This window comes from Delphinapterus leucas, chromosome 13 (assembly GCF_059928025.1).
Source record: "Delphinapterus leucas isolate spDelLeu-1000000601 "Yukka" chromosome 13, BTC_Dleu_Yukka2, whole genome shotgun sequence".
Classification (NCBI taxonomy): domain Eukaryota; kingdom Metazoa; phylum Chordata; class Mammalia; order Artiodactyla; family Monodontidae; genus Delphinapterus; species Delphinapterus leucas.
In genome coordinates this window covers 49270909-49280721 of record NC_143141.1, presented here as the reverse complement: position 1 = coordinate 49280721, position 9813 = coordinate 49270909, and the positions used below count along the sequence as shown (strand labels likewise).

The 9813-nt window shown below is 43.8% G+C and overlaps 1 protein-coding gene across 3 annotated transcripts in view; it reads left to right on the top strand.

Annotated features, from left to right (window-relative positions):
- The first annotated feature begins 202 nt into the window (after positions 1–202).
- SPTBN1 (spectrin beta, non-erythrocytic 1) overlaps positions 203–9813 on the top strand; it is a 196002-nt gene continuing 186391 nt past the window's right edge. The window contains exon 1 of one of the 3 annotated variants that reach the window (XM_022597341.3): positions 203–415. The gene's annotated coding sequence lies outside the window, so the exon portion shown is untranslated. Of the gene's footprint in view, positions 416–1027; positions 1127–3025; positions 3302–9813 lie in introns of those variants that run through there. The other 2 variants (XM_022597343.3, XM_022597342.3) reach the window with 2 other exon arrangements.

The following is a 9813-nucleotide window of genomic DNA, read 5'->3' as shown; positions in this document are numbered from 1 at the left end:
GAGGAGGGAGGAGCGCGGCAGATTGGAGGAGGGTGTGCGGGAGAGAGCGTGTTTGCGCGCGCGCGTGTGCGCGCACCCGGCGCCTGCCCGCGTCCGCGCGCTCCCTCTCCCCGCCCCTCGCCCCCTCCCTGCAGCTCCCTCCCCTCCTCCCCCCGCCCCGCGCTCCCGCCCAACCCCCGGAATCAGTGCAGCTGTTGCCGAGCAGGCTGCGGATTCCTCCAGTCCCTCCCTCTGCCGCCTCTCCGCCCGGAGCGAGCGCGCAGCCCCGCGCAGCAGCGCCCACCGGTCCCGTCCTGTGAGCCCCGGCCCCAGCCGCGGACAGCCCCGCGGAGTCGCCTCCCGGCCCACCCGCCCGGCCGCCGAGGAGCGGGAGGAGGACGGGAACCCGGCGCCCCCACCCCCCTATCCGCGGGAGGTAGGTTGGGGGCCTGAGGCAGGAAGATGCCAACTCACTGGGGCTGTCTCCCGGGCTGGCTCCTGGGCGGCGGGAGGAGGGGCGCGGGCCCAGGCCGGGAGGACGCGGCTGTCCCGCCGTTGCCCTGCGCCCGGGGAGCGGGGTGGGGGCGGGGAAGCTGTAGAGCCCGGGCAGTGGCGGCGCGGGGAGCCGGGTCTCCAGTGGCTTCTGAGTACGCGGGCTGTGCGGGGCGGGGGGCGGCGGGCGGTGGGCTCCGCAGTGAGGCGGTCGCAGAGCAGCCGTGCGCACCGCGGCCGCCCAGCCTCATCCCTGGACGCATTGGGGCCGATTCCTTCCCCGCCTCCGCCGCCTCCTCCCTCCAGCCGGGCGCAGCGGCCCCCGGCGCGGGGGTGGTTGCGAAGTGGGCAGACGGGAGGGTGTATTTTCGGGTGCCCTCTCTCTAGCCCCGGCTGGTGGCGAGCGGGGGCGGTGTTGACAGGGCCGGGCTCTGCGCGTAACGGTACGGGGGATGCGGCCAGGCGTGGTCCCGGCTGCGCCGCGCTGCAGCTGAAACGGAGGCGGCGTCCCGGCGCCCCCACCCCCGTCCATCCTCGCGCCCGCCCTCCGCCCTCCCTGCCGTCCCCGCTCTCCCAGGGCTGGGCGGGAGCCGCCTCGGGTCGCGGAGCCGCCGCTGCGCCCGCCCTTCAGCTCCTGCCACCCTCTCTTCAACAGGTTTGTGCCAGCGCGGGGACCCTCCGGGCTTGCCTTTGGGGAAGTGGGCTGGAAGCCCCTCTGGTCATCAGCCCTCACACCACGCCCGCGGCCCTCTTTTTGGGGGGGAGCCTTCCCTTTGTTTTTGTGATAGGAAAGATGCCAAGTGCCTGCCGTCAGATGGGGAGGGGGGAGTGTTGTGGGCATCGGTACACAAACCGTGTCCGTTATTTTTCCAGTCAAAAGCTGGGCCAGATAGTAAGTGAGGAGAGGGCGAGTATGGGGGTGCTTCGGCGAAGGAGAAAAATGGATTCGGTGGGGTTTATCTGGACGGGGATGTGATTTTTTTGGCAAGATGGATGGCTCACGGTGCCCTCGCCGTGATGCAGCACAATGCAGCAGTATCGCAGCCTCCCCTGGTTCTCGCTGGCGGGGCTTGGCAAGGCCACTCGGCGCCTGCGGCCCCCGCCGGGCCCCACCCAGGCCCAGGGCTGCCCTTGGCCGAGACCCGGAGCTGCTCCTACCTTGTCATGCAGCTTCAGCTGGATGTGGCGTCGGGAGGATCAGGTCACCTAGTTGTGAGGGGGGGGAGTCTTCTCTTTGGGTAACCCCCTCCTGCCTAGTCTGTTGGGCCCTGCTGGGATGAAGGGGTGTCCTGCAGTGCTAATGCGGGCAGAGGGAGTCGGCCTGCGGCTGCGGACCGGAATCTGATCTCCGACCGAGGGACCTGAGCCGTAGGGAGGGGCTGGCGGGAGGACCGGGCCCAGTGGTGTGCGGAGGCAGTGGTGCAGTCTGTATTGGGAGTCGCAGCGTCTTTTCACCCGTAATCCGTAAACCACAGCCCAACTCTCCATCTATTTCATCATATGTCAAAGTTGATGTTTATTATTTGGTGCTTTACAGCTACAACATTACGGTACTTCTGTCTTTGATCAATACTAAGAGTATGAATTTTTCCTGTAGGAAACCATTTTTTGAAATGAAACCATTGATATATTTTAGTTCATATGTCCCTGAGACATTTTAAAAAATATTAACATTCAGTAAATTGTTTTAAAAAGAACTTATATATGTTTTTGATGGCTGGTAAATGATTTCTTTAACCTGTATTTGCTTTGTTTTCATCGTTTGCGTTTTCTGTAATAGAATACAATTACATATTCGGACTCTTTATTAAGGATTATTTGGTAAATGTGTCATGGTTGATGGTAAATTGGTATTCAGATTGGCTTTGATAGCCAAGTTAAGTCTCCAGTCATGAATAATGGGATTGTGGTGGTAACTGACTGCATTTGTTTGTTTATATGTATGTGTAGTTTTTATATACATACATTTTGAAGATGTGGCTGGGGAGGGGATTGTGAAGGGCAGACCACCAGGGCCTGTGTAGCTGGTATCTGGTCAGAAGGAGATGTTCCAACATCCTCATCTATTTAGTCTGGGGTAGTACCCAAGGAATTTCCCTTCTAGCCACTTCTACAGTTCAATGTGGGATGGTAAATGGGATACATTTCAGATTTCACCCCAGGCTCTTCTAGAATGTATAGGTGAAAAAGGGGATTTCAGTATGTTAACTGGAAGGGAAGATCAGTGTTTCAAAGCAAGGTGTGTCTGCTTTTATTTTTTAAATCTCTAATGAGCCCAAGTTAGTGGCATTTGATTTTATGTGGCTCTGCAGGATAGAATTGGCTGCAGAGTGTGTGGTTTATGTGCATTATTTTCAGTAATAGAGGGCCATTAAAATGTAGAATTTTTTAGATTTGGGCTAAACCTTTGTGCTGGTTGTATAAAATCATGTTGCATTCTGATGTTTGGGAGTATTCCTTCCATGGATTATCTAGACATTTTGGATTTACTGTGTTGTAAGAAAATACCCTGTGTTGATGTCACAGGAGGTTTAGCTGTTCTGACTTACCAGGTGCAGAATTCTGTTAGGTTAAGCTCTTTGTAACTCTGTTTTCTCTGGATGGACCAAAACTTTCATCAGAGAGAATGAATGAGAAGTACTGGGGCAGTGCAGAAACTGCTGTCACTTGGATGTCTTCTGATGTGCAGGCTTTCGGTAAAGAGCATCTCTCAGATGAGAGTAGTAACAACTGTCTGTGATGTTGCAGGAGCAAGCGACAAGACCTCACTCTACTAGTGACACATCCTTAGCAGAGACTTGGCATTGGCAGAGTTTCCTTGGAAGAGTATGTGAGTGGTTATTTTGTCTTGCTGTATGAAAGTATGACTTTACATGTAGAAGTACTATTTTGAGATGGGAGGATTTTACTACTTCTAAACAAATATAGGCCTGATGTGTGGAAATTATTCGGTGTGGTTTTTGTTGAGATAATAAGCTTTTCGTTTTAACAGCATATTCTTAGAGAGAATTTTAAAGCCCAACATATATATTTTTTACATGCAGTGATGGGATGCTCCTTTAATTATGTGGGGCCCCCCCCACCAACATCTGCATGATAATCAGGCCTTAATTAATGTTTTGTGAATATCTTTATAGTAGTCCTGGTTTCTTCCTTTGAGACTTTTGGGAATGTAAACCCTTCTTCCATAAGGAAAGGGCTAATCCCCCTGCTGGAAAAGCTATTTCTCTAGGTCTGTGCAGGTGAGTAAAACCTCTCCTGGAGTTCTCTTGTAAGTTTTCAGTCTTTGCTGTTTCTCAAAGCACCTTTTCTTTGCAAAAGACCTAGTTTAGTACTCTTGATTTTTTTCTGATAACAAGTGTCCTGTATCCAAGTTTTTATAGTGTAGGAATAACGTCATCAATCTCTACTTTGGGGGAAAATGAAACGGTCTCAATTAGATACTCTCATATTTCTATTTTTAAACATCACCAGAGAAGGCATTTTCATGATGTCTCTTGCTACCATAGTGAGGTGAGGTTCGTGGACCAGCAACATCAGGACAGGATCACTTACCAAGTGGGAGCTTGTTGTATATGTAAATTCTTAGAGGCTCAGTCCTTTCCAATCAAAATTTGCATTTTAACATGACTCCTAAGTGGTCTGTATGGACATTAAACTGAGAAACTGCTGTACTCTTTCAGCTAAAAGACCTCCATATCAAAATGTTCTTACTAGTATCTTTTGCCTTTTGCGGAAGTATCAGCATATTTTTTCCCCTTACATCACTAAGAAATTGATGCGTGCATTGTAAGTTATTTAATACAGAAATATTAAATAAATATTTAATTTAAAGTTCTATAAGCTTTAGGTGGAAGAGCTTTATTTACTGTGTTTATTTAGATTAATCATTTTTTTATGTTCTTTGCTAAAACACCTCTAAAGTTGAAAAAACAATCTCCCTCCCCCACCCCCAGAAGAAGGCATTAGTTTTCAGATAGCAGAACTGGAGTCCAGGAAGCTAAACCCCTGACCATAGGGTCCCCTCTACTACCTCTGCTCTCCTCTGGCGTCTTGTTCTCTGTCGTCAGCTATTTTTCCCGGTGTATTCAATATCCTGACCTTCTGGTCCCTTTTTTTCCCTTAAAGTTGTTTTTTATTAAGTGATTTGTGTATACAAAACAATGCTCATAAAAGGTATGTTACAGAATCACAAACCAATGAACACTCAGGCAGCCACCACTTAGTTCAAGAAGAAGAGCCTATTATACATTCAGAGTCTCCTCTGTGCCCCTCTGTCATCCCATCTGAAGCAACCACGGTCCTGAATTTTGTGTTTATCATTCCCTTGCTCTTCTTTATGGGCTATCCTCTTAAAAATTCTTATTTATTTTATATGTTTCAGAACTTTATATAAATGAAATTACACTTTACGTATTTTTCTGTGACTTGTCCTTTCAGATTAACATATTCCTGAGACTCATTCATTTTGTTGCTGTAGTTCATTCATTTTCACTGCTGTGTAGTATTCCACCATGGCTTATTTATTCTTTCTACTGTAGATGGAGATTTGGATTGATTTTAGTTTTTTGTTTTTCTTTTGCTATTATAAAAGGGCTGCTATGAATGGGTCTTCTACATGTCTCTTATTATGTATGTGGGGATACATGCACACAAACATATTATTTGTTTTTCTCTCTCTCAGGAATGAAATTTGCTGGCTCATAGGGTATATGCATCATCAACCATACTAGATAATGCCAAACCTTATAGATAATGCCAAAGAGATTGTATTGATTATATTCCTACTAGAAGTGTACAGATGTTATAGTTTTTCCACAACCTTGCCAAACTTCAAAATGTTGTCCAGTCATATTTGTGAAATGTTATCTCATTGTGCTTTTTATTTGCAATTTCCCTGATTATTGAGATTAAGTATATATTTATAGTATTGACCTTTTGGGTTCCCTCTTCTGTTAAGTCCTTGTTTAGTCTTTTGTCTGTATGTCTTTTAGATATTTTTCTTATTGATTGATTTAATGTAGATTGCCTAATAATCCCTTGTGGATTATATGTGTTGCAAAAACTACCTCCCAGTTTGTGTTTTTTTTTTTAAAACTCTTTGTGATTTATTTTGATCAACAGTCACTCGTAATTTCAGTAGAGTCATAATCAAGTTTTTGTCCTTTAAGGTCTGTAAGGATGATTATGTTGTTGCAGGAAATTTTTCCTTGGTTTGGAAAGAGCTTGGGTTTTAGAGTCAAACAGATCTGGGCTCAAATCCTAATGCTATTGTATACCAGCGATGTGGTCACATCTAGGTCCTTGGGTTAGTTCATTGCTCTTGGAATCATGATTTCCTCATCAGTAAAGTTGAAATAATAATACTTCCTCATACAGTTGTGAGATAGCAGTGTACAGTGCTAGGCACATAGTAGGCGTTCAGCGGATAACAGTTCCATTCCTTTCTCTTTGGACTGCCCAAGCTGTACAAGCCACTGACCCCTCTTGGAGTGCTTTCTTAAAACTACCTTAACATTTTTATGTCAAAAGAGCTGTTATTCTTTTATTTTTAAAAATTCTGTGTTACCAGTGGAATTTTTATATTGATTAACAGAGGCTGCTCAAGACCACTTAGTGGAGACCCTTTGTCAGTTCATTTTCCTGTTCTTGAAAGTAGTGTAATTATAGTTCTTTTACCAAGGAACATTTATATGAATGTTATTCCTTTGCTGCTACTCTAAGATTACTTTGCAATATGGTTTTTAATGTAGTAAATAACTATTGGGTACCTCCTGTAGCCAAGGCTTGTCATTGGGTTAGGATGATGGTGGTGTGGGCTGGCTTAAAGCTGAATAAGAATTAGCTCCTGAATCCAAGGACTTTATACTCCTAATGTATAGAATATACTCTATATGTACACGGAAGATAAAGATCTTTTACTGACCAGGTGTGTGACTTCAGCAAGCCATTAATCTTTCTGGTCTCAGATCTAAATTTATCAAATGAAAAACTTAGATGAAACCCTAGTGGGGGTTAAAACCTGGCACATGGGCACCACTCCCTGTGTCCCTGGAGGCATAGAAAATCAATCAGGGCACTCTTTCTGCAGAGCTGAGATGGGGCCCCAGGAACACCCTCAATACAGTGTTTGAGTCAGGAACTGCCAACTGATCGGATCTTAGGTTTCAAGATCCCGTACACCTAAAATTCTGTGGTGGTATTTGAGTAACACAACGCTTCGGCAGTTGTTCAAAACACAGTGGAACAGGAAGAAACTAGAAGCAAGGAGACAGTAAAGAGGTGATGGTGAAGGTCCAGAGATTAAGGGAGCAAGTGATGGTGGAGGCTGAGAGAATGAGGAGGAGGGGAGAGATGGGAGAAAGGTGGTGAAGACCCAATCCTTTGCTGACAGTTTGCAGGGTGACTGGATGGGAGTGGTCCTGAGTGGATGAGGAGCTAAAATAAAGGGTTCAGGTTCGAATAACGACAAAGAGCATGGTTGTCACCATGATGACGGAAGTAGACAGGTTAAGGGGAAGAGTGGATATCTGGTTGGGAAGAGAATCAGTTTTGTGTTTAAACATGTTGAATTTGAGGTTCTGGCAGAACCCTTCGTGGAGATAATGCTCACGAAGTTGAAGGAGACAGGTCAGGACTAGGGTGGCTGAGGAGAGGCTGTTGGGTGCAGGAGTCCCGAGCCTTAGGCTCTGGAATTACTCCACCTTGTCGCTCCATGCACTGGCTCATTGACCTTGGGCAAGCTGCGTTGACCTCTCTGTGAGCCTCAGTATCTTCATCTGCAAAATGGTGGTATGACAGTTTCTGTCACAAAGGATTATGAAAGCTAAGTGGGATAATCCAGTGCCATCACAATACGTTTTAACTATCGTAAAACGTGGAATTTTTGCTTAGTTTGTCTCACTTTTATGCTTCCTTTCAAATAATTTGATTTATTCAGAAAAGATACATTCCAGTAAACAATACCATCATGCAGATAAATAATGCTAAGTCTATATTAAACTTGTCCCTATGTCTAATTAGTAGGAAAAGCAAACATGATTAATACTTATTTTTAATAAATGAGAAAACGCCCAAATCCTAGTGCTTAGGGAAAGGATAGGAACAGTTTGTAAAAGAAGATACCATAGAAGCCAATAACCGTATTCAATTGTTCAAACCCACCAGTAATATGAAATAAGAACTAAAACAATTAGATTAACTTTCCACTTAAATTGGTAGGTAATGCTCTCTGGGATGCTGTGAGTTTGGGCCTCTGCATCACCTGTTGGGAGAATATTTGGATTAATACAAACTGAGTGGAAAACAGGGGGTCCTGTATATATAACAGAAAACTTAAATGTTTATGCCTTTTGGGCTGAAATTCCCCTTGTAGTTCTGTAATCTAAAGAAAGAATTAAAAGTAAGGACAGACTTTTAGGCAGGGATTTTCTTAGCAATATTAATAGTGGAAAAGCAAACGTGGCATAGTCAAATAAATTATGGCACAGGCATAGTATGGAATTCAATGTACTGCTTAAAATAACGGTTAGAGTATTACTGAAAAGGGAAAATGCTAACAATATAATATTCAGTGGAAATATCTGTATGCAAAGCTGTACAATATGGTATAACTCCAGTTTTGTTATATTAAAGACTGGAAGGAAATACATTAAAATATTAATGGTTTGCTTTGGATGGTGGGTTGATGGGTGATTTCCTTTCTTATATGAAAGGAAATTCCTATGACTTAATGTTTCTCATTTGGAGTTTTGAAATATTTTACAAATAGAGAAGAGTACAGTAAATAATATAATAGACTACTATGAGGACCATTTTTTAAGTAATAAAAAAAGCAATCAACCATTTAGTTTTAAAAAAAGAAATGAAAAAAGTAAGCCTGGCCAATTGTAGATTATCGTTAGGGGATGGTTTAAGATTCCCAAGGGTTGTCATATCTGTCCTCTGCACTTATCTAGAGCAGTGGGAAAACATCAGCATCTGTAAGTCACCTTCTGAAGGGTGTGGATCTGAGAGGGGTAGAGCATTCAGATGTAATGGAATGATAGCTTGACACCACTAATCTGGGTCAGCTTAAAGAGTGGGGAAGAACAGGTTTCTTTATTGTTTCCAAACTGCACACTTGTGTGATGAGAGCAGTGGAATTCTGTGACATATTAGTTCTCACTTGTAGAAGCCCAAACACTGCTGCTGGAACTAATTTTGTAACCATTAGACCATCAGGTTTCATTGGTATTGGTCAGAAATGTAGATAAAATTACAAGTGAAATACCGTATGCTAACACATATATATGGAATCTAAAAAAAAAAAAAAAGGTTCTAAAGAACCTAGGGGCAGGACAGGAATAAAGACTCAGATGTAGAGAATGGACTTGAGGACACGGAGAGCAGGAAGGGTAAGCTGGGATGAAGTTAGAGAGTGGCATGGACATATATACACTACCAAATGTAAAATAGATAGCTAGTGGGAAGCAGCCGCATAGCACAGGGAGATCAGCTCGGTGCTTTGTGACCACCTAGAGGGGTGGGATAGGGAGGGTGGGAGGGAGGGAGACGCAAGAGGGAAGAGATATGGGAACATATGTATATGTATAACTGATTCACTTTGTTATAAAGCAGAAACTAACACACCATTGTAAAGCAATTATACTCCAATGAAGATGTTAAAAAAAAAATTCTGAGTGAAAATTTTAAAATGAAAATGACTCCAGATTTAGATTACTTCCAATTAATGGTTTCTCAGCATTTGGGAATATTCAGGCTAAGAGTGGGAGGAATGAATTTTAATTTCTTATGAAAAATTCTTATATGTTATATATGACATTTATGTATGCATATAATGATATCTATTTTATCTATCACATAAATGAGAAAGAGAGATGTGTGTGATTGAGAAAGCTCCACCATGAAGGGAGACAAAGGGCTATTTTAAGACTTTTTAAGTGGGGAATTTTATAGAGATAGTATTTTGAAGGAAGGTGAATCCCAGGAATGAGTCACTTTGTCCTTAGCCGGTGAGGGAAATGTTTGAGAGGAAATAGTACTTTCTGTTTTATGGTCCACGTCCTCAACTGTATTGGTACTTTGTAAAATGTAGCTTATAAAAATGAACTAATTTACTTTCAGGAATTTTGTATTTTTTCTGCCATGAACTTTAAATGGTTGATTGAGAAGGGGTTCAGGTGAAGTGTGCTTTGAGATATGAAAGTAAGATGTTATAACGTCAAGATTGCTTTAAAATTGGCCCTTGTATATAGGCATCATAATTCGATTCTTAGTGAACTCTAAAGAGCCATTTGACAGCTCCTTGCTGGTTCTGATCTTTAACATATAAACTTGAAG